The sequence below is a fragment of the Silene latifolia genome, chromosome 5 (genome assembly GCF_048544455.1).
Source record: "Silene latifolia isolate original U9 population chromosome 5, ASM4854445v1, whole genome shotgun sequence".
Classification (NCBI taxonomy): Eukaryota; Viridiplantae; Streptophyta; class Magnoliopsida; order Caryophyllales; family Caryophyllaceae; genus Silene; species Silene latifolia.
The window spans coordinates 88105476-88130967 of NC_133530.1; the positions used below are offsets into that span (position 1 = coordinate 88105476).

Sequence of the window (25492 nt, forward strand, 5' to 3'; positions counted from 1 at the left end):
CATACTTTGTTTAGTCTTTTACACTCTATTTAATTCGATTCTAATTTATTTTTGTTTATTTTCAGAGTTACTTACCAAGGATCTAAACGTGAAATGTCGAGGTATAAACAATTAATATTTTATTCTTTTTTACTTTTATTTCAAATATACCAAGTATTTTTGTTTCGCTTAAGTAAGTTTAATTTAGTGGTTACAATGCTTGAATATTAAAATGGAATACTAACTTAGGGGTTGTCATTAAGACAAATCAAACCATCATATAGATTTAGGAGTTTTGGTGTCATTCCTCATTACATAGTTTTGACTCATATCACAAAATTTCAAAATACCCTAACTATAATATATCTCCAAGTAAAAAAGAAAGTACAGAAAAAGCCAAAAAACACTTTCACGAACAATACACCGAAAACAAAACAACAAAAAAAGTCAAACCCGTGATTTTCACGGGTCACAAAACTAGTTCACATGTAATTAACCTGTCAATCACTTCCATCCGAATAAATATTATCAATCAATCACCAAAATCACCAATCGACATTAACGGCTTGCAAATACGGCTTCACAGCCAGAACTGAGCCAAGGAACAGACGCAGCGTCTGCTGCGCCTATTCCAAAAGACGCAGCTCTGCTGCGCCTGTTCCTGGCTGAGTTCTGTCCCTGAACTCCGTTTCTGCTTTGACCTAGTTTGTTTAGACTACATTTTAACTAACTATTAACCGTAATATCACGCTAATTCTGTTCGTTAATTTTGATTCTTTCTTTTGTCTCTTTTTCCCAAATTATCCGTTTTAAAGATATTTTCGACATAAATCGCCTTTTCCGATGTAATTAATGTAATTTTCATTATTGTAATTTATAATTATTGTATTTCTTTTATCATTTGTATGTTCTCACATGTAAATCAACATTAAATCCTACTTCGACCCAATTGTATGCTAACTACTTGTCAACCGACTTAGTATTAATTCTCACATGCTAGGATTAAAACTTGGATGTTGCATTGCATGCATATAGCCGACGATATATCAAGTACGAATAACTTCCCTAATCATTAGTAGAGGCCGCTATCGAGGCGGGCGGGATTAGGTGTTCGATCAAAAGAGCTTCCTAATACGTACCCTCACCCCTTACCTCCATCTCCGTGAGCACCCGTGTTCATTGGCATCCGCGAGAGTCATTCTAGACATAGAATGCTAAGGGTAACGATTGCTTAGTGTTCATGTCTTTACTTTGTGTCTTGACATGACACGAGGTATTCGAACGGTTCCAATTTCCCATAAAAATTGGTGGCGACTCCATACAAAATGCGAACGCTTGTTTTCGACCTTCACCAAGCGCCCCCGTGGGCGGCCCGCTGTCCACACATACGCACTCCCGGCCGGTCAACCGGCCGCCGGTGCTTTGGCCGGCTGGGAGATCTCTGGAAGTTTGAACAAGTTTTGGAAGTCATCAGGTGTGTACGGCCGGTCGAGCAGTGCCGGCCCCGACCCGGACACCTTTGACCTTGAATCTTGACTTTTGCCTTTGGGAACTCCCACCGGCTAGCCGGCTGCACGGCATTTGACCTACTGGGAGATTCCTCAGAACTCCTTCAATTCTTTTGTTTCTCGCCAATGCGTTTTCTCAAATGGCTAGCTGCCGCCGCCACTACCGGGATACTCCTTCCTTGTTTCTTCCTTCATTTCATGTATATATGTGCTCCCAGCCGGCTGCCGGCCTACCGGTTGAGAGTACTCCTCGACATCATTTCCTTTATCTTTCATGCGTGGCTTAGTATTCCCGTCTTTCTAGCTTCATTTCGCTAGATCTCGCCTCGATTTCTGCAAGGGGGCCACAGTGTCATAGTAAAAGGGAATCGGGACAAGAAACAAGAGGAAAGGGGGTACAAAACCGCCTCAAATGGAGTCGAATATGCATGAAAATAGAGGGAAAAAGGGTGCAAAATGGTCCTATATCAACCTCCCCACACTTGAGCCTTACTCGTCCCCGAGTAAGTCCCAAAACCAATGTACAAAGCATTATTATGATAGAAATGGAGAGCGGATGCACAATATAAGCATCACTCAACTAAACTACTACTTAAGCCGATCGAGTATTAGCGCACTCAACGCCCCTTCAACTCACAATTTTACACTCATGAGGGGAGAGTGCCCTATTGCAAGGCAAGTTGGGTCTTGCTACAAAACTTCCGACACATTCATCATGAAAGCACGTAATCAACAAATAGAATGCATCTAACAAAATGATCCACTTTCCTCATCTAAGTGGCCGAATTTTTCAAATAACAAAATACGGTCTTGGTCGGGAGTACCGTCTCAGAAGTGCCAATTGAGGTGCCAACCCCCTAAATGTGACAAAAGCAACCTTTGTGTGACTAATGCTCAAGAAACAAATTCAAGAGCGGGGAAAGGGAAGAAAAGGCAAGTCCGTCGAGAATTACAAAACCGACACAAGATTCAACCAAAGGACCCATGACTAAGGGGACCAAGGCAATGACATCCTCACGGTTTTCACTCGTCACTCAATGAAAGAACAAGGTGATTTTTGTGACAAAAAGTAACCAAAATCACTCAACTAACTCGACTAGCGAAAACGTGCCCGCAATCTAATGTGTAAAACCGTCCTATGTCCAATGAAATGTAAACAATGGGAAAATGCACAAAACATGAAGCAAGGGTTACAACGGGGCTAAGGAGAAGGTCGAAACGGGATTGGTGCAAGCACCGTTTGGACATGTGGAGCTCAAATCAAGAATTGTCGACACATCACATCCCATCTCTTATTGCAACACATGAGACACGTTTATGCCCTAACATAGCAATGATGACCAAAACTATGCAAAAATTGCATAAACCCAACTCAAGTAGGAAAAATTTGATAAAAACTCCTTTTACTTCAACAAATGGTAACGTCTACACCGTAACAACGACTCGGTTTCCCAAGCCATGCAAAAAATGTGTAAACCCGACTCATCTTTGGAAAAACATCAATTTGTCCCTTTTTATTTAGCAACGGCTTTTTCTACCCCTTTAAATGATGAGTAGGGGTGTTGCTTGCCTTTTTCTTTTTCTTGACAACAAACAAATATATACAACACACAACTCATTTTTTTGATTTTTCATGACTTTTTCACTTTTCTATTTTGTTTTTCATTTCTTTTTCAAAACCTCTTATTTATATAAAATGCCAAATCATACCGAATTCCGACACAAATGGATATGTATACTATCCATCACTATGCCCCAAATCACCTCCTACAACACAACTACAAAAACCGACCAATTCTTGATTAAGGGAGGGTGGTTATGGGAATGTAGTTATTTAGGTGGGTTCGCCAAATGAAAAGGCTAAGCTCAAAGGGGGTGAATAAAAAAAAAGGGAACAATGTGGGGGAGAAAACAAGGCTATTTGGCTATGTGAGGCTCATAAAAACTGATTTTTGCTTCATATCATATGCACAAGAATGTAATGCGATTTCATGATCTAAGGACGATGCGACACACTTATGCGTAGTGATGTGACACGCCTCGCGAGGAGGCCTACTCTCAAACCTAGATGAGGGCAGGGTATGAATGTACCCACCCTAGAAGGCTCTACCCTTACCTTTGAGTAGCTAAGTCGAGCCAAAGGTCTAGTCTACGGCCCTAGGTCTCACAAGATCGGTCCAAACTCATTGGTCAAGCCCTCCTTCCTCGGCTAACTAAGAGGCCACGGGCGCGAGTCACGAGGAGGGGAAAGGCACAATTGGGCACATTAGTTCATCATGGGGGTACTTGGTTCCCTTCCTTTGACCATGTTCTTCCTTAAAAACTTATTTACAAACTCAATGCAAAAAGAAAGAAATGCAACAAGTATTTACATGTGAACAAATGCATGCGGAAATTTAAACAAACATGAAATGAAACGTGCAATAAATTGGCTAATCCTAGCAACACATCAACACCAAAATTCCAAACGGTCTCCCAAGGAGACACCCAAAGCAACAAAATTCTCATTCTCCTTCAAAATATCCAAGATACCAAAAAAAAGGAAAGAATAGTAAAAGGAGTAAGAGATAGGAAGGATTATACCAAGCGGTCTTCTAGCTCCTTTTTGCCTCAAGTGGTCAATGCGCCAAGCCAAAGGTTAGACAAAACATATATATATAATGCAATTTTTTTTTGAAATTCTCAGAAATTTTTCATTTTTTAGGCATTTTATTTAATTTACAAACATTTACAATTATAAACAAATATTCACAAGAGAGGATATTTCCCTCCCCACACTTGAGATGTACATTGTCCTCAATGGACAAAAGCATAGGGAGTGAATAAGAAAAAGAAAGGAACATATTTTTGGATTTTTTTGATTTTTCAAAGGGAAAATAACATATTTTTGTGATTTTTATTTTGAAAAATTTTAAAAGACATATTTTTTTGGTTTTTGATATGAGAACTCCCTCCCCACACTTATTTATTTACATTACTTCGAAATGGAAATAAATGTGTGGAGGGAATTCAAATTAAAAGACATGTTTTTGTTTTTTTTTTTTTTTTTTGGGCCCTCCCCACACTTATTTATGGACATGGGAGGGCAATTTAGTAAAAGAAAAGAACATTTTTTTGGTGGTTTTAATCATTTTTTTCAATTTTTAGTTGGTTTTTTTTTTTTTTTATTGTGAAAATGCAATGCATGCTCTATTCGATATGCAAAATTTAAATGACAATGCAAGTTTATGCTAAGTGAATGCAATTACTAAATGTGACAATATATTACAAAATTGAAATCTAATGCAATCCTACATGATGCAACTAAATGAATTATCAACTAAATGCATGCGAAAATTTAAACGTGAAGGAGAGAATTTGGATAAGAGAGAGAGATCGTACTTGTCATTTGGATTGAATATGAGGAGCATGCCGAAGGCTTTGGATTTAAAAGGGAAGAAGAAGTGGAGCCCTCATTACTAGGCTCTACTCAAACTCGTCATCACCATCACCGTCTCCATCATCATCTCCATCATCATCATTACCATCACCATCACCTTGAATTGCCCCGAACTCCGACTCACGTATGAAATCGTCCGTGGTCAAGTGGGCATCCGAGCTAAAATCCTCCAACCCCGAGCTCATGCCGACAAACATCTCCGGGCTCCCTCCGGCACCACTAGACCCGCCCTCTTGGAAGATAGAAGGGGCACCCCCGAACCACCTCGAGTCATGTCCCTCCCCTTGAGTGGTAGGCGGGGAGGGAAAGACCGGGGCGCTAAAGTAGTCGGGCCGCAAATTAATATCTCCGTAGCGGAAGGTCCCATCTTCCGGATGTCCGCCATCCGGGAATAGATAGTAAGAGGGGTGAAGGCCGGAGGGGTGCTTGTATTGGTGCCTCATCATATCATCATAAACCGGGAATTGACCCAGGGAGTGGTCATAGTAAATCCGGTCAAGCCGTTGTTGAAGCCCAAGCCGCTCACTGGCGGCGTTTGCCATATTAATCTTTATCTCCTCCATGAAGGAAATGAGGTCGGCATGGAGAGGGGGTGATTGCATTGGTTGGTGACTAGAGGAGCCCTCTTCTTGTTGGGAGGGCCCGGGAGCAAAAGGAGTTGATGGTGTGGCATACCGCAAGGTAGACCTTGCGGGAATGATAGGACGGCCACGAGTATACCGAAGATTTGGGTTAATTTGTTGGGGAATAGAGGGGTCTTCAAGATTTTCAATTTCAAGCAAATAATACTCCGAGTTAGGCACAACTTTCATCTTGTCGGGATTGGGAAGAGGGATGGAATTTCTGTCAACACCATCCACCCGAATTTGCCAATAGTCAAGGCCATCATTCGGGTTGGTCTTCAACCAACCGAGGTTGTGGTGGATATAATTCTTGAACAACATTGTATCACCAATCATGTACCGCATCCCACTCAAATTGACCCTCCGATTGAGCCTCTTTACCAAATGGGTGATGAGTCCACCCACGACAACGGCCGTATTAGAGGCCGGGGAGTTACTAAGTCTTTGCAAAGTAAGGGCCAAGTGGTGGGCAATGTCAATTTTGAAGGTAGTGGGGTTGGAACGAAGATAAGAGCCGAGAATTTCCAATTCCTCCGTTCGGAAATTGTGATTTTCCTCACGGCCAAAAATAGTCCATCCCATAAACCGATGCCAAACCCGAATAGCCGCGTTATGGACAGTATTAGCGGCCCTCTTGACCCCCGGAACATCATCTAAACCCGTAATAGCCTTCCATAAGGCCCCATGGTCAAAAGTCTCGGGTGCCTTGTGTGGTGGGCTTGAGTCAAGCCCAAAATGGGAAGCAAAGGTCGGTAGGGTCAAGGAGTAGTCTTTGTTCATCAATCGGAAATGCAAAAAGGCTACCTTTTGGGATTGGCGATGCTTGTCAAGACGAAGGGAGCTCAAAAACTCCCAAGTGAGACGGGCATAGGTTTTCTCATGTATCCCATACATCAATTTCATACCCACCCCCATCAAACAACTCGAGTGTAACTTGGTCTAGCCCTAATTCCCGCATGGATTGTCTATCAATAAATCGGGTAGGGGCAATGGGGCGCCTTTTGAATAAAACAAATTTACCTTTCATGGTGATGGAGGTGAATTGGACATCCGGGAAGTCGGGATCGGTGCTCATATCGGTCGCCGCCACCGCCTCCGCTTGTTGAAGTGCTAAATCCTCCTTTCTCACTCTTTTCTTTGGGGCCATTTTGTGTGATTTGATGGAGGGTTAAGGGTGGGAAGGAGGTTTGTGTGGGTTTGATGGTGGTAGGGTGGTGGTAGGGGTGGTTGTTGGTGGGAATGAAGGAGGGAGGTTAGGGTTAGAGTGAGAGATGAGAGAAGAAAAGAGTCGAAAAGTTTTGGGTGATTTTCGTGTAAAAATTAGCCATCAGAGTAGTCCCAGCCGGTCAGCAGACCGGCCGCCGGTCGCCCGGCTGGGAAAACGTGTTAATTCTGGAAAAATTAAGGATTTTACAGAAGACTCCCAGCCGGTCAGAAGACCGGCCGCCGGTCGCCCGGCTGGGAGAACACCCTAGCTTCAATTTCCTCAATGGCTGCATTCCCAGCCGGTGGGCCGGCTGCCGGCCTGCCGGCTGGGACTTCTTTTAAGTTGCAATTTGACAAAAACCCAAATAAACGTACTCCCAGCCGGTGGACCGGCTGCCGACCAGCCGGCTGGGAATATCTTCCTTGTTAATTCAACAAAATTTCTTTGATTTTACAGAAACTTCCCAGCCGGTCAGAAGACCGGCCGCCGGTCACCCGGCTGGGAATACACTTCATCACGTTTTCTCCAATATACCCTTATTCCAATTCCCATCATCTATTGGCCTCGATTTCCGTGTTTTCGACTTTCAAACCCGACTCGGGACGTCGGATAAAGGCCAATAAATGGTCAAACGCTTGTTCATCATACAAAAACCCCAAATCTCCAACAATCGTGACCGACAACAATCAAATTGACAAGTAGTATCCATCCAAAATTCCTCAAATTCTACCTATATGCATGATATTTACAAAGTTGCATGGGTTGCCTCCCATGTAGCGCCCTTGTTTAATGTCGTAGGCTCGACGGAGTTAAGAATCACAATCAATAATTTAGAAGATAGGTGGCGATGGAGCTCACATTCTTGATGATAGGGGTTCCGGCAACGTAGTGCTTGAGCCTTTGCCCGTTCACCTTGAAGGATTGATCCCCATCGGATATTTCAATAGCACCATGTGGAAAGACTCGGACCACGGTGAAGGGTCCCGACCACTTAGACTTGAGCTTCCCCGCAAACAACTTGAACCTTGAGTTAAAGAGGAGAACCAACTCTCCCTCCTTGAACTCTCTCCGAATGATGGCCTTGTCATGAAATCTTTTGGTCCTCTCTTTATACAATCTAGAGCTCTCATAAGCCTCTAGCCTAAATTCTTCAAGCTCATTGAGGTCAAGTAGCCGCTTCTCTCCGGCGCTCTTCAAATCAAAGTTAAGGAGCCGGATGGCCCAATGCGCTTTGTGCTCCAACTCAACCGGCAAATGACAAGGCTTCCCGTACACCAACCGGAACGGTGAAGTTCCTATTGGTGTTTTGAAAGCGGTCCGGTATGCCCACAATGCATAATTGAGCTTGGTCGACCAATCTTTCCTTGACCGGCTCACGGTCTTCTCAAGGATCATCTTGATCTCGCGGTTAGAGATTTCGGCTTGGCCGTTAGCTTGTGGGTGGTAGGCAAGACTCCGCCTATGTTGCACCCCATGTTTCTTGAGTAGAGCATCAAGAATCCTTTCCCGGAAATGAGTTCCACGATCACTAATCACAATTCTTGGAACGCCAAACCTTGGAAATATGATAGTTTCCATGAGTTTTGTCACCGACTTTGCATCACAAGTTTTTGTTGGGATAGCTTCAACCCATTTACTCACATAATCCACCGCAACGAGTATGTACTCATATCCATTGGACGATGGGAACGGACCTTGATAGTCAATTCCCCATACATCAAACAACTCTACCTCTAGAATGTAGTTCATTGGCATCTCATGCCTCCTTGAAATATTGTCGCTTCGTTGACACTTATCACATCCCTTGACGTAGGTAGCCACATCATGGAATAGGGAAGGCCAATAGAAACTGCATTGGAGCACTCTTGCGGCGGTCTTTCTTGAACTACCATGCCCTCCACTTGGCATATCATGGCAATGTGAAATTATCGGCTTCACCTCTTCACTTGGAATACACCGCCGGATTACCCCATCCGCACAAGATTTGCATAAACAAGGCTCATCCCAAAAATATTGCCTTAGATCATGAAAGAATTTCTTCTTCTTATGTGAGTCATAATCATATGGGATTATCCCGGAGACCAAATAATTCACTATATCCGCATACCACGGTGCTTCACCCAAGCTTAGGGACAACAAGTGGTCATCGGACAAGTAATCATTGATGGGAAGCCCATTGTCAACATTGAGGTTGATGAGCCGAGATAAACGGTCGGCCACCACATTTTCAACTCCTTTCTTGTCCCTAATTTCCATATCAAACTCTTGGAGAAGAAGTATCCACCTAATCAATCGAGGCTTGGACTCCTTCTTGATGAGCAAGTGTCTCAAAGCAAAATGATCGGTGAACACTATAACCTTAGCTCCCACCAAATAGGTCCGGAACTTCTCCATTGCAAAGACCACGGCCAAGAGCTCCTTTTCCGTTGTTGAGTAATTTGTTTGAGCATCATCAAGAGTTTTGCTTGCATAATGAATTGCATGCACCTTTCCATCCTTCCTTTGGCCTAAAACCGCGCCCAAGGCATGATCGCTCGCATCACACATCAACTCAAACGGCAAGCTCCAATCCGGAGGTTGTATAATAGGAGCACTTGTCAAGGCTTCTTTCAACCTATTAAAAGCATCAAGACACCGGTTAGAGAACACGAAAGGAGTATCTTTGGCTAACAACTCGGTCAAAGGTCTCGCAATCTTAGAGAAGTCCTTGATGAAGCGGCGGTAAAAGCCCGCATGTCCAAGGAAACTTCTCACCCCCTTAACATTGGTGGGAGGTGGGAGACTAGCAATGACCTCTATCTTAGCCTTATCAACTTCTATCCCACGATTGGACACTATGTGTCCCAACACAACACCTTCTTGTACCATGAAATGGCACTTCTCCCAATTAAGCACAAGGTTAGACTCTTGACACTTGCTCAAAACTTTCTCCAAATTCATTAAACAACTTTCAAAACTTTTCCCAACAACCGAGAAATCATCCATGAAAACTTCCATTTCTTGTTCAATGAAATCGGAGAAAATCGACATCATAGCTCTTTGAAAGGTAGAGGGAGCATTACATAGCCCAAATGGCATCCTCCTATATACATAGGTGCCAAATGGGCAAGTAAAGGTAGTCTTTTCTTGGTCGCTTGGATGGATAGGGATTTGGAAAAATCCCGAATAGCCATCCAAGAAGCAAAAATAGTTGTGTTGAGCCAATCTTTCTAGCATTTGATCCATGAACGGTAAGGGAAAGTGATCCTTCCGGGTGGATTTGTTCAACTTCCTATAGTCCACGCACATTCTCCACCCGATTACCGTCCTTGTAGGAATCAATTCATTCTTGTCATTTCGCACTACCGTCATGCCTCCCTTTTTAGGAACTACATGAACCGGACTTACCCACCTACTATCCGAAATAGGATAGATAATGCCCGCGTCAAGTAGCTTAAGGACTTCTTTCCTTACAACCTCTTTCATGATGGGGTTAAGCCTTCTTTGTGGCTCAATTGAGGACGCATCCTCATTTTCAAGAAGAATTTTATGAGTACACAAAGAGGGACTAATCCCCTTGAGGTCACCAATAGTGTACCCAAGGACACCCTTGAACCTCTTGAGCAAAGAAATGAGTTTTGAGGTTTGGGTGTCATCAAGTGCACTATTGATGATGACGGGAAAAGTGGAATTATCTCCTAGAAATTCATACTTCAAAGAAGAGGGAAGAGGTTTAAGTCCAACCGTAGGAGGAGGCGTGGAACTCTCCTCCTTCTTACCGACTTCCAACACTTCAAATTTGGGAGCTTGTTCATGAATTGGAGCCGAATCCAACATCCATACATATGCAAGAGTCTCAACATCTTTGTCATCGACCTTGATACGTGCCTAATGTACGGTCTTTTTGGCCTATTTCAGCACGTATTTCCATGCATTTATATACTGTTTTTATGGTATTTTGCCCCGAATTGTCTACTTTGGTGTATTTTGTCCTTTTTGTAGGAATAATCGCGAAAGTAGCGAAACCATGCTCTATTTCGTCCTTTTTGCATGCATTTAGAGGAGACGGGATTATCCCAGAGTGAGATGCTGTACTTGAAGTGTCGTGGCACGCATTACGAAGCATTTTGGTGAAGACGTGAGCTGAATTGAGGACCCAAGTGGTCTATCGAGTTGATAGGTGGTCTATCGAGCTGTCTGGAGGACGATCGAATGGTCCCTGAGCTCGATCGAGTGGTTCCTTTCTCGATCGAGTAACCAGCCTTTGATCAAGCCCTCGATCGAGAACCCTGCTGTTCGATCGAGGAGTTCCTGTTGAGACATTGGTCGATCGAGTGGTCTAATCCACTCGATCGAGAGGATTTCGTCTGTGGGCTTTAATTAGTCCGTGTTTTATTACTTACGCATAAACACTTAGGTTTTTTTGGCTATATAACCTATGTTTAACTAGGTTATTAGTCATCTTCTTTTATCTTTATCTAGCTTTTAATTACTCTTTACTCTTAGATTATCATTCATATTAGAAAACCTACTGTTAGTTTTACGTTGCTTTCACTTTGGGGTTATTGCACTCGGATTTCGTCGTTCTTTACGCCGGATTGCTCAGATTGTAATCTCCTCCTTTTCTTAATAATAATTAACCTTCATTTATTGTTTCAATTCTTGTTATTGCTCTTATTTCCCTTGCCCTAATTTGTTAATCATTGCTTTTTATTATTATATCATCATGTCTGTTGCTGGAATCTTATGTGCTTTGTTAGATTAGTTATGAATATGAGTAGCTAATTCCCCCTCATGTTGGGATTAGGGGATCTGCGGTAGGATAATGACGACGTAGTGAATGAATTAGACGAATTGACTAAGAGACTCTGTCACTATAGCAATATAACTGTAATCACCGACCTAGTTGAGTGCACGCTTCTATGTCACCTATTAAACCGGCTACAATTAGTCCTGGATCGAAAGATTGGATTAAACAGGCCTGCTATAAACAGTAGACTGCCCTAATGAGGACGAAAGTTAAGTTAGTGGTATTTTAGGGTGGGAAGTGGACCGAAAGGACCTTCTAATATCCGTCTCGCATTAGTTCGTCTGAGTCATTTGCTGCTAAGTTGTTGATTTACCGTAGTGAACCGAGTTCCCGACATGTCTCCCTCTTATTGATAGTTAATCCATATTTCTTGCTTTACTGCTCTCTGCCTTATTTCTCTTCTTTTAACTCCGTAGTCTAGATCCAAAAATTCAATCAACCCCATTGTTACCATAGGATTAGAGATAGACTCAGGTTGCATTACCTCCCTGAGGATTCGATACTCGACTGCCTCTACTACATATTTAGTTGAGACCGTTAGGTTTTATTTTTGACAGGTCAACGACAGGCGTGTCAAATTTTGGCGCCGTTGCCGGGGAGGCAATTGTTCCAATTACTAGCTGTTTTTATTTTTAATTCCTTTTAGTTTAAGGAACATCGTTCCTTAAACTGTTCTCACATCTTGTCTGTAGTTTTGTCTTATGCGCAGGTCGCAAGGTGGTCCACTGCTACCTTTTGATCCCGAGATTGAGAGATCCTGTCGCGCAAAGAGGAGACTATTTCGAGAGCAACAGAAGAACCCGTTCTCGCGGCAATTTTTACGAAACGAGCTTTTCGAAGACAACCCGCCGTCTTCTCCGCCTCCGACTATTCACTTGAGTCTATCACTTTTCCGTAAGTACCGAGAAATGGCCGAGGAAGCATCCATTGCTAGTCACTCCGAGCCCACACCGACAATCTTTATAAGGGGTTCGAATCTGCGGAGATGCCGAAAAGTTCGAACCGAAGCCCTCTTACATCGCATGGTAGAAAAACCACCGGTTCGGGAGTCTGCGAAAGAAGATGCAAAATCAAAGACATGGAGACCTTCATTGATTACTGCTGCTCCATACCCCCTCCCACTGGAGTGACAGCTGATCAGATCAAAGAAACTATGTTCATCTTCTCACTCCGCGATGCTGCAAGGGAGTGGTACAGGGATTTGGACAAAGCTGTTCACGGCATAACAGATTGGAATACGCTAGCATTGGCGTTTTATAAGAAGTATTTCTCTGCTTCGAGAACCATAGCCATCAGAGCTCAGATAACTAGCTTCAAACAAGGGCCCGACGAGAATTTCCATGAGGCGTGGCTTCGTTTTAAGAAACTAGTGCGTACCATACCACACCACGGTTTCGAAAAATGGAGTCTGTGCAACCATTTTTACAATGGTTTATATGATGATCAGAGAGCTATTCTAGATGCGGCGGCCAACGGTCGATTTTCTGACAACTTGGGGCCGACGAAAGGATGGAAAATAATTGATGATTTAGCCACTCATAGGGCTGAATACGGGAATTCAAGGGGAAACCAAAGGAGAGCTGCTGAATCCTCTTCAGTGGCCGCATTAGAAGCCCTTACTGCTAGGTTCGACAAGTATGAACTAGGGGGAGCTCTTAAGCCAGGAATGTACCAGGTTAATGCTATGACAGACGGTCCTTTCGTCTGTACGAGGTGCGGGGTAGAAGGACATGTCTCTGATTTTTGTCCCAGCCCTTATGAGCAATGTGCTGCCTTCCAACATTACAGGAGCAACAATGCTCAATACGAGCCGAATATCCACCCCAATTTGAGGTGGAGTAATCAGAATAATGTGCTTAACCCCACCGCTCCTCCGAACCAGCAGCAGCAACCTTATATTCCGCCACATCAGAAGCAACAAGGCTATCAGAAGCCTCCGTCCTTTAACCCACCTAGCCACGGTTCATCTTCAAGCGGGGTGAGTGAAATGAGCGAGTTGAAATCTATGATACAATCCTTTACCAAGCAGCTCCATGCAAGTGATCAACAAAGAAGCACAAGTGATCAACAGCGAGACGCAACCATAAAGGCACTTGAGACTCAAGTTGCCCAACTCGCCGCGAATCAATCCTCCAGGAAACCCGGTCATTTGCCAACTCAAAATGACAAGAATCCAAATGAGACGGTGCATTTGATAGAGTTGAGAAGCGGTCTTTCTTATGAGGGACCAGAAATGAAGAAATCAGACCTGGGAATAGCTGAAACTGATGATGAACAGTGTTCTGGAAAGAAGAAAGGACCCACGACACAAGAGTTACTCGATCGACTGAAGTCTGGTGCTGAAACAGTTCGATCGAGTGGAGTTGGTAGGGAAAGCCCTCGATCGAGTAGTCACTCTACTCGATCGAGTGACCTGGAAGCTGAAGAAGGTCGATCGAGTGGTACTGTTGCTCGATCGACTGAGGTTAATGAAGAAACAGGTCGATCGAGTGTACCCATTGCTCGATCGTCTGATATTGTTGACGGGAAGCTTATTCGAGAGCCTGCTAGTGCTCGTCTAAGCGATGAATTACCAGAAAGGCCTCGTTCGAGAGGTAAGAAGCGTCCAAAGGATACTGAACTCGCTCCGGAAGACACTTTGGAGGCGAGAAACAAGGGACTTGAGATTCCAATTACTGTTCCCTTCCCGAGGCGGCTGCAGAATACCAAGATAAATCAACAGTTTAGCAAATTTGTTGAGCTGCTGAAGAGTTTGGAAGTTTCCGTGCCGTTCACTGAATTGCTTATGAAGGTACCCTCTTATTTACGATTTATGAAAGATATTTTAGCACGTAAGAGGACCATTAATGATAATGAGACTGTCGCCCTGACTGAGATGGGGTCACCCTTGTCTCAAAATAAGCTACCTCTTAAGCAATCAGACCCGGGTAGTTTTTCGATCCCTTGTCACATAGGGATGCAGTTGATTGATAATGCGCTATGCGATTTAGGCGCTAGCGTAAGTGTTTTACCTTTGTCTCTAGCTAAGAGACTTGGTGTGACCAAGCTGAGTTGCACCAATATGACTGTTCAGATGGCCGACCGTAGTCTATCACGGCCACTAGGTGTAGCGGAAGACGTACCTGTTAGGATCGGGAAGTTCTTTATTCCCGTTGACTTTGTCGTCCTAGATATTCCCGAAGATGTGCACACCCCTATCATTTTAGGGAGACCATTTTTGTCCACTGCCCGTGCAGTGATTGACGTCGGGGAAGACTTTGACCTTCCGGGTAGGGGATGAGGAGTTGACTTTTCGTCGCCCCAATTCGGAGGGCTCCCATGCAAGCTCAGCCTTGCAATGCCCTCTCTTCTGTTGACCCTATTATTGACACTCCGGGGCGAAAGTCCGAGAATATTGCTATTATTGCTAACCCTCCGCCTCAGATTGAGAGCAAAAAGGAGGAAAATTCGTCTGTTGTCCTTACTGCAGGTACAGATGAAGGCAAGAAAGGAGCTGTCAAAGGACGTGGTAAGACCATTATCAATCAACCTGGGGCAAAGGATGCCAAGGAAGATGACAGAGGGGCGAGAACGAAGACAGTTCGCACCTACGTAGATTGGAATTATATTCCTCCTCCTCTCAGAAATTCAAGTTCATGGAAGTCAAAGAGGACGGTCAGTATCGCCGAAGTGACGTCCTCCAGTCAGAAGCCCACGAAGGGGCTACTGACAGCTGATGGGAATTAAACGGGGAAATGCCCCGTGTAACAAAGTGTAATAGACAAGTTTTGAATTTCTTTTGAATTCTTTTTATTACGTTTTAATTAGGACAATTAGTTTAGACGTTCTTTTTAGCATAGAATAAGACTATAGACTGTGTTGTTGCATTTTTGGTATTTTTGGGATGTGTTTGGATTTGTTTTACGCAGGTTTGGGGAAATGCACGCATTTCGAGGGAGTAAAGACGGAAATTCAAAGGAATGCATACGAGGAAGTCCTCGATCGAGTATTTTTGTACTCGATCGAAAGGCAAATGGGTCGATCGAGCTTGCTGGCTACTCGATCGAGGAAGACCACAAAGGAAATGGTCGATCGAGAGGCTGACTATTCGATCGAGCAAGGGGAACAGAAAAGTCCTCGATCGAGTGACTTAAAATCACTCGATCGAGTGAAATGAACAGGGACACGGGAGTTTCTCTATACTTAACTCCTTTTTATTTCAGTTTTCATTTCTAATTTGTTTTAACCCCTAATTTCCGTCTAAACACTCCCCTTTGCGATTGATTTTCTCCCCCAAATCCCATTTCTTGCCCAAATCTACCTAATCAAACACCTACATTCTCTTGCTAGCTAATTAATCTTCAATACCCCCTTAATTTCCCCCTCTTTTGTGCTCGTTTTTACGGTTTCCAAAGGGGATTAGGGTTTGCGGTTTTGTCGATCAATTTCCGCCATTGTTGCTTGTTCTTTGGAGTTTAATTGCTAATTTGTAGGTCAATCATCATCAAGTAAGTGTTCATTCAACCTCTTTGCATTTTATTTTCAATTATTTCGAATTTTTATGAGGTAATTTAAGTTAGGGCTCGAAAATTCCTTGCTTAGTCGAATTTATTCGATTTTATTGTGTTTTTAGCCCTTGATTAGCTTGATTGATGATGTTTTAGCAATTCCTCACTGTCCTTGCATGATAAATTCGAATTTTGCGCGATTTCCGCGACTAGGGTTCCTGTCAGTCGAATTCATCGACTATCCGACGGTTTTTCTATTGCATTGCTTGCATAACTGCAGCTCTTGACTGCCTTTTGCTGCTGTTATCTGTTTCCCGTCCCCTATCGCCATTTCTTGATGTAAATTATTGGGAAATCCCGAGCTGTGAGCGGCTATTCTCGACTGCCAGGGTCATACATGTCCCAATTTCTGGTTTCATGCTATTTTAGCCCTTTTTGCAGTCGCTGCTTCTCCATTTATTCACCACTCACCTGCTGCTTTTCGAATCTTTTGAGGAATTGCTTGTTTTTGATTTCTGGAAGTCGAATTTTCCCGACTAATAGGGCTATTCTTTTTGCTGTCACATGTTGGTTAGCGTTCGTTTTAATCACGGTTAGCAGCATATTTCTTATTCGTGCCCTTTGATATTTTGCAGGATGGATGCGAGTTCCCTACCTTCTAGTAGTACGTCCTCCAGCTCTTCTGTGAGCGAGCAAGTGGCCCCTGCTGTTGCCACTAGCTCCGCTTTGGTCACCACCGCAAAGTTTTTACTTGTCTCACCGCAGGGACGCTTTTACTCCGCGGCTAGCACAGCCGGGAGCTCGGTTCAGGCTTCACAGGCCATCACCCTCACACCCACCAGGCCTTTCTCTCTACAGGACTGTGGACGGACGCCCCGTTTTCCGCAGCCTGGTATGCTGCCACCGAGACTTCACCAGCAGGCTAGCCAGCTAGCCCTCACTTCCAGCCCGTCTGAGGCTGTTGTTACGGGAGAGGACGCTCTCGCACCTGTAAAGAAGCTGCCCACGGTACGTTTTACTTCAGAGGCTCACCGGACACGGTTAGTTTCTCTACTTCGTTGCCCCCTCTCCTCCACCCGTTTCCTTGCGCGGACTGACCTAGAGACCCTAGGCATCTATGAGGAGGTCTGTAGTTTATTGAACGGAACGGGTATGTCGGGTCTGATTCACATGCAGGAGGCTACTATTCGTACCCTCACTTACGAGTTCTTTAGCTCCTACTCTTTCGACACCGACACCTACCAGTGACCACTCCAGACACTCGCATTCACTTCCGACTCCGTAACGAGTCACATCACTGGACTTTGGCTCAGTTTGGGCAGGTTTTGGGACTAGTTAGTGATGGTCCCACTGCCCCACCTCGAGAGCCCCTTCAGCTACTCTGGGCTGCTCTCTCTCACACCCCCTTCCAGGCAAGGAAGGGAGCTCAGGTTCACTTACCTGCGCCCCGTTACTACTTGCGTCTGCTAGCAGAGACCATTTTTGGGCGCCCCGAGCCCAATAACGTTACCAACACTGAGCTTGCCATTCTCGCGGGGTACCTCAACATTGACTACGGTACCCCGTTTGTTCTGAACATCGCTTTTCTGGTAGCTCAAAGATTGGAACGGTATTGGGACTCGGGTTAAGAACGCAGATTGTCTGCGGCGGGCCGGTGACTAGGATTGCCCGCCACCGTACCCTACCGACTCTTCACTCATTGCACCCGATGGGGTGGATTATCTTGACCGGATGCCATGGCTACCTTGACCTGGTTTCCCGGGCGAAGGGGAGTGCGAGGACGTGGAAGATCTGTGGTTCCACGTCTGTTACCTTGCCGTGCTCTACCCTTCCCCCACTTTTACCGCTCTCCTCTGCTGATGAGGGAGCGAGGCCACCTCCACCTACCTACCACCTTACCTTCACCCCTCCCTCTTCTTCCACGAAGAAGAGGAAGCGCGAGGCCGGAGCATCTTCTAGCTCCCAGGCTCAGACTCGAGCCCAGTGGGACCGACACCCACGCCTCAGCCTACACCTTCACTCACTCCACCCCCACTTGACCCTCCTTCTGGTTCGGCTTTTCCGGCCAATTTTGTTTGCCCTCCCGCTTTAGAGGCGCCCGCGGTCACAGACCAAGGGCGTCGTGATGCCTTGCCTCCGGAGTTGTGCAGGTACCTTACTGAGATGAGACGGGATATGGCTTTAGCCGTATTCCCTCTCTACGAGTTCCACATCCGGGCCCGGCGACCGATTCCAGAGGGGTGGCCGCATCCTTCCTTCTACCGATACCCAGCGGACGGGTACCCTTCATTATCCTCTGACTCAGATGAGGAGAAGGAGGAGACAAAAGCAGAGCGAGAGGTGCGGTTCTGGCGGCAGAAAGGTGCGCGGAGAGCGCGAGAGAGGAGGCGAGTGACCCTCCGTTCGTACCCCGGCCCGAATGATCGGCCGAGATGATGATGACCGAGTCTCCCCTTGTTTGTTGCTGGTTTGGGGAGACCGTTTTGTTGAGTCCGAGTGCACGAGAGACAGCTTGCCGACGACGAGTAGCTACTGGTCTACTCACTTCCCCAGTTTTCTGGCTGGTTTGGGGAAGTTCGTGTTTTGTATGTTCTCTCACTCTTTTTATTTTTCGTCTCCTTTATTTTTCTTTTTATTGGTTGTATACTCCCATCCCCCATATTACTGCTGGTGTATGCTGGAGGACAACGAGGGCGTTGTCCGTTTTGGTTTGGGGAGGGTATTGCATCCTTTTGAGTCTGCATCTGCATTTGTTTTGCATTCACGTTTAATTTTTCAGTATGCATTGTTGTTTATTTTCATAAAAATCAAAAATCTCATAAAAATTTTAAAATTCAAAAAATTCAAAAAATATTCACGTTTATTTTTGCATATAGGTTGAGTCGGAACGGTAAATTCCCGTGATGATATTGCACTTAACTTGTCAATTCACTTGAGCCTTGCACTTTATCGATGGTTTTTAGCTTTGTCATACGCATAGTCTACGAATTTCTGTTCAAATAATAGCTGACTGTTTAGACTTGACCTGATAAACTGGCAAACTACTTAAAAATTCTGAGTTTTAGAGCCCATAACTGGTGACATTCATGACCAGTCCATTAGGAATTTTGAGTAGTACTCCTTGCATAGCATGTTTGTCTCATTTGCACATTTATGACATTCAATTTCTCGTCAAATGCACATATTCGGGTCAGCGGTTGGTGTCACATGCAGGGAGGGTCTTGCAATTTCCCTTTCTTTACATCTTTCACCCATTTAGCTCCATATTGACCAAAACTTGCCCTTTTGACCCATTAGCCACATTCCAAACTAAGCCTGCCTAGTCAAGCTAGTTAGTCTGTCCTTTTGTGGTATGTTTTCAGTTGCAGTTTGGTCCGTAATTCTCATTTGGAGTTGGTGTTTGAATTGAGGAAGGAGGAAAGAAAAAAAAAAAAAAAAAAAAAAAAAAAAAAAAAAGTATTGGAAAAAGAGGAAAAACGTGAAGAAAGAAAAAAAAAGAGAAAAAGAAAATGAAAAAAAAAGTCATGTGATTCACGAAAAAGAGCGATAGATTGTGGAAAAAGTTGTACCCTCTTGTCAGAGTTGAGAAGATGTTCGAAGATGTACAATCGACAAGAGGGTTGGTTGGTTGTTAATTGTCTCAGACGGTGTTTAAAAAAGGGAACTTTGTGACCGTCTGACTCCTCCACTCTTATTTTACATTTTTTTGAGGAGATTGTGTTTCCGGTCTAGTGAGTTTTGTGCCAAGTGAAGGGCACTTTGTGTTAGTTTTTCGATACGTTGAGATCTGGATGGTTTATTATGGTCCTGTTAGGAACTAGCTTGACGCTTTTACCTCCACATTTCCATAACTTGTTTAGCCTTTTCTCACCTGAACCTCACTATTCCCATATCATTTGCAAACCCTACGTGTGACGGACATTATTGGTTGGAGTGTGTGCATTAGTACTTGAATTGTCTTTCATTTTTGTTGCATGCATGCTATGTAGGTCGCAGTTAGGTGAGTGACTGTTTTTCTTCTCTCTTTTACATACAACATTTGCCCTTTGCTTCATGAGAGAAGAGTGACCACGTGAGAGTCCGGTTTTGTTGGTCTTGCAAGGTCGATAGGTCGACTTTTATTTCCGAATGACTTATAATTCGTTTGCGTATTGACTGTCTAGCTTTAATCATTAATTTACGTTGCATTAAAGTGGTTCAAGTGGACAAGTTAGGCTAGCTCGAGTTATCATTTCCGTTCCATTAGTTTAGTTTTGAGTTTACTCGAGGACGAGTAAAGGTTTGGTTTGGGGAGATTTGATACGTGCCTAATGTACGGTCTTTTTGGCCTATTTCAGCACGTATTTCCATGCATTTATATACTGTTTTTATGGTATTTTGCCCCGAATTGTCTACTTTGGTGTATTTTGTCCTTTTTGTAGGAATAATCGCGAAAGTAGCGAAACCATGCTCTATTTCGTCCTTTTTGCATGCATTTAGAGGAGACGGATTATCCCGAGTGAGATGCTGTACTTGAAGTGTCGTGGCACGCATTACGAAGCATTTTGGTGAAGACGTGAGCTGAATTGAGGACCCAAGTGGTCTATCGAGTTGATAGGTGGTCTATCGAGTATGCGGAGGACGATCGAATGGTCCCTGAGCTCGATCGAGTGGTTCCTTTCTCGATCGAGTAACCAGCCTTTGATCAAGCCCTCGATCGAGAACCCTGCTGTTCGATCGAGGAGTTCCTGTTGAGACATTGGTCGATCGAGTGGTCTAATCCACTCGATCGAGAGGATTTCGTCTGTGGGCTTTAATTAGTCCGTGTTTTATTACTTACGCATAAACACTTAGGTTTTTTGGCTATATAACCTATGTTTAACTAGGTTATTAGTCATCTTCTTTTATCTTTATCTAGCTTTTAATTACTCTTTACTCTTAGATTATCATTCATATTAGAAAACCTACTGTTAGTTTTACGTTGCTTTCACTTTGGGGTTATTGCACTCGGATTTCGTCGTTCTTTACGCCGGATTGCTCAGATTGTAATCTCCTCCTTTTCTTAATAATAATTAACCTTCATTTATTGTTTCAATTCTTGTTATTGCTCTTATTTCCCTTGCCCTAATTTGTTAATCATTGCTTTTTATTATTATATCATCATGTCTGTTGCTGGAATCTTATGTGCTGTTAGATTAGTTATGAATATGAGTAGCTAATTCCCCCTCATGTTGGGATTAGGGGATCTGCGGTAGGATAATGACGACGTAGTGAATGAATTAGACGAATTGACTAAGAGACTCTGTCACTATAGCAATATAACTGTAATCACCGACCTAGTTGAGTGCACGCTTCTATGTCACCTATTAAACCGGCTACAATTAGTCCTGGATCGAAAGATTGGATTAAACAGGCCTGCTATAAACAGTAGACTGCCCTAATGAGGACGAAAGTTAAGTTAGTGGTATTTTAGGGTGGGAAGTGGACCGAAAGGACCTTCTAATATCCGTCTCGCATTAGTTCGTCTGAGTCATTTGCTGCTAAGTTGTTGATTTACCGTAGTGAACCGAGTTCCCGACATGTCTCCCTCTTATTGATAGTTAATCCATATTTCTTGCTTTACTGCTCTCTGCCTTATTTCTCTTCTTTTAACTCCGTAGTCTAGATCCAAAAATTCAATCAACCCCATTGTTACCATAGGATTAGAGATAGACTGCTGTAGTTGCATTACCTCCCTGAGGATTCGATACTCGACTGCCTCTACTACATATTTAGTTGAGACCGTTAGGTTTTATTTTTGACAGGTCAACGACAGGCGTGTCAGACCTCATACCCACTAACAAGACAAGTTTCCAAAGGATCCATAGAGGAAGCTTTTGGGTCATGCTCCTCCATGGGATTCTCAAGAATGTCTACAATGCAACAAGTGTCACCTAGAGATGGAGCTTCCATGGACTTGTGGAGTTCAAATTCCACTCTATCTTCACCCACTTGTAAAGACAACTTGCCACTCTTTACATCGATCATAGCTCCACCGGTAGCGAGACAAGGCCGCCCCAAAATAATAGGCACATGGTAATCCTCGGGCATATCCATAACAAAGAAATCACAAGGTATGACAAGCTTCCCAACTACCAAGGGTACATCTTCGATCACACCAATGGGAAATTTGACCGAACGATCGGCAAGTTGAAGTGAAACTCTAGTTGGTTTCAAATCTCCCAAATCAAGCCTCTTGAATATTGAAAGTGGCATGAGGCTCACACTAGCCCCTAAATCACACAATGCTCTCTTAATAGCCACCCCTTGGATAGAACAAGGGATTGAGAAGCTACCCGGGTCCTCTAACTTGTTTGGAAGCTTGTTGGTGTGAGTAAGAATAGCACTACATTCCTTGGAGAGGTTGATGGTTTGCACCTCTCCATTCTTCTTCTTCAAAGTGACAAGTTCCTTAAGAAACTTGCCATAAGATGGAATTTCGGTAATCATATCAAGGAAAGGAATAGTGACATTCATTCCCTTCAAGATCTCAACAAACTTCTCATATTTCTTTTCAATTCTAGGCTTTGCAAGCCGTTGTGGAAAGGGCACCGGTGCTACATACTCCCTTGGTGGTGGAGTACATTCTTTGGCCTTAGTTGCAATAGGCTCATCTTGATTTGGAGGATCAACCATCTCCACCTCCTTAGACTTCTCCACCACAATCTCATCTTCTTTCACAACTTCAACCGGGTGTTCTTCCACTACTTCATTAGTCACCCTCTTCCTCTTTCACTTAGGAGATTTCTCAACCTCCTCCAATTGCTTTCCACTCCTCAAAAATACCGCATTCATCTCCCTTGGGTTAACCGTATTACCCGGAAACTTCCCCGGATTTTGAGCCAATTGACTCAATTGTTGAGAAATTTGGGCCACATGAGTTTCCGTAGCCTTTTGTGATGCCCGTATTTCATCATTCACCCGGTTTTGTGAGGCAATGTGGTTATCAAGCTTTGAGTCGGATTTTTGATTTGCAATAACCAATTGTTCAAAGGCTTGTTCCCAAGATGGTTTTTGAGGGGTTTGGAAGTTTTGGTTTTGTGGTTGGAAATTTTGGGTTTGTTGTTGATTGAAATTTTGCCCCTTGAAACCCCCAAAGGGTTGTTGTTGTGTGACGAATTGTTTCCCTTGGAAACCGGGTGGAATTTGTCTTTGGAATTGAGAGTTTTGATTGAACCTTTGTTGTTGTTGGGGTTGGGAAGTGGTGGGATTTTGAATGTTTTGTGAAGCATAAGATAAGAAAGGGTGAGTTCTTTTTCCATTGACAAATTGGTTGTTGCTATTATTGTTGAACCCTTGCCTTGCACTAGTTGATTCCCAAACTCCATTTGCTTGCTCATAGCATTCCTCTTGGAGGGGTGCAATCAAGGGACACCCAATGGGAGTGTGCCCTTGTTCACCACACAACTCACAAGACAAGACTTGCCTCATGTCGGAGCCTTTAGGTTTTGAATTTAGCAAAGCAACTTGTTGGGTGAGTTCATCTAGCATGCCCTTAACCTCCACATTCAAAACCGAATTAGAATCTTTGCTCTTGCCCTTACTCATTTGCCTATCACTTCCCCATTCCATAGTTCTTGAGGCCATCTCCTCAATTAATTCCTTTGCCGCTTTATGCCCCAAAATGTCTAAGGCACCTTTTCCCGATCCCGCATCCAATGAGAGCCTAAGGTCTTGAGTCAACCCTTTGTAAAAATTGTTAACTAGCTCGGCCTCGGAGATGCCATGGTGAGGGCATAACCGTTGGAGCTTCTTATACCGTTCCCATGCCTCATATAATGTCTCATCCTCTTCTTGAGTAAAGCTTTGTAGTTCACTCTTGACTTTAGCCGTTCTTGAGGGTGGGAAATACTTGTTCAAAAATGCCTAAGCCAACTCATCCCATGTCTTGAAGGAATCCGGGTCACAATTCTTCAACCAATCCTTGGCCGAACCCCTAAGAGAACGGGGGAACAACCTAAGGCGAACCGCGTCATCGGAAACCCCATTTGATTTGTACATATCACAATTTTCAAGGAAATCATTTAGATGATCATTTGGGTTCTCCAAGGGACCTCCTCCAAATTGGTTGTCTTGAACAAGGTTGAGCAAGGCATTTTTAATCTCAAAGTTATTAGCTTGAATTCGTGGCCTTTGGATGCTTGGATTGACTATGTGCTTAGGAGCCATAGTGTCTCTTATCGGAACCGGATCACCCATGGTGTTAGGTTCTTCTTCTAAAACCCCAAAAGGATTTTCAAAAACTTCGGTAGCTTCTTGGTGATTAACTTCTTCAATAGGTGGAATATCAAGTAAACCCCTTCTTCTTAGAGAATTAAGTCTTCTTGCCGTGGCTTCAATTTCGCGGTCAAGTTGATATATCGGTTGACCTCGTCTTCGTCGCCTACTCATGCAAAAGACCTAAGCACTTGAAAGAAAGGATTAGTAACAAAGGACTTAGTCTAAACTAGAACAAAAACGATTAATATCAAGCCGTACTCCCCGGCAACGGCGCCAAAAACTTGATGGTCTCAAGTTAAACCTCGCAAGTGCACGATTTTATCGTTGTACACTCTAGAGGGTCGATCCACAAGGAGTAGGGGTGAATACTAATTGTCTATATTCTTGAGCTTAGCTAAGTCGAAAGATAACAAAGTTGGGGGTAACAAACTAGCACTAAACTAACCAATTAAAAGACTATAAACTAGGCAAGACAAGAACAAACTAAAAAATAAGGGATAGATCAAATAAAGAGAAGGACTAGAACTCGGTCCGACCATGAACATGAGTAATTCCACATACTAATCGTCTAGGCCAATCAAAAGGGGTAAGTAGGTGAGGGGGAGATGGCTCTAATTCGTCTAAGACCTCCCTCTCGGGTTCGAAATAGGACACTAGCTACCCCGGCTAACCCCCCTCTCGGGTTCGAAAGCCGGTATCCCCAACTCAAAACTCGACAACCCCAAGAACATGCATTTTCCCAAGGAGGTCAAGTAAATGGTCAAGGTCATTAAGCCCTCATCGTATTCCGGGTCATCCCACTTCCTCTCTCGAGGGTCGATTTCAAACACTAATCTAGAGGCACCCTTCCTCGGTTCTCCCTTTCGGTCTCAACCTTAGTCGGTGACAAGGGTCGGTTCCCAAATATCCAACTAACAACCTAACCAACTCTCGTTGGTGGTCAAGGGTCAAGAGTCGACAATACCCAAGAACCAAACCTTAAACATGAAATTCCTCTAAACTACCCTCACCAATTTCCTCCACAAAATTAGCCCTTAATGATAATTAGTTAGTGAAATTACCCACATCTGGTCAAACCGAGTCCTAGAAGGAGACTACTCACTAATCATGTTCTTAATAGCAAGATAAACAACAAAGATGGAAACTTTGAACACAAACATGGGTGGAAGATGGATTTTACCACTAAACATGCAACAATCCAACAATAGTTGTAAAGAAAGAT

At 43.8% G+C, this 25492-nt stretch overlaps 1 non-coding gene across 1 annotated transcript; it reads left to right on the forward strand.

Annotated features, from left to right (window-relative positions):
* Window positions 1-23770: 23770 nt before the first annotated feature.
* Window positions 23771-23877, forward strand: LOC141658231 (small nucleolar RNA R71). Its single transcript, XR_012549128.1, has one exon. It is a non-coding gene; the product is annotated as a small nucleolar RNA R71 (small nucleolar RNA).
* The last annotated feature ends 1615 nt before the right edge of the window (window positions 23878-25492 follow it).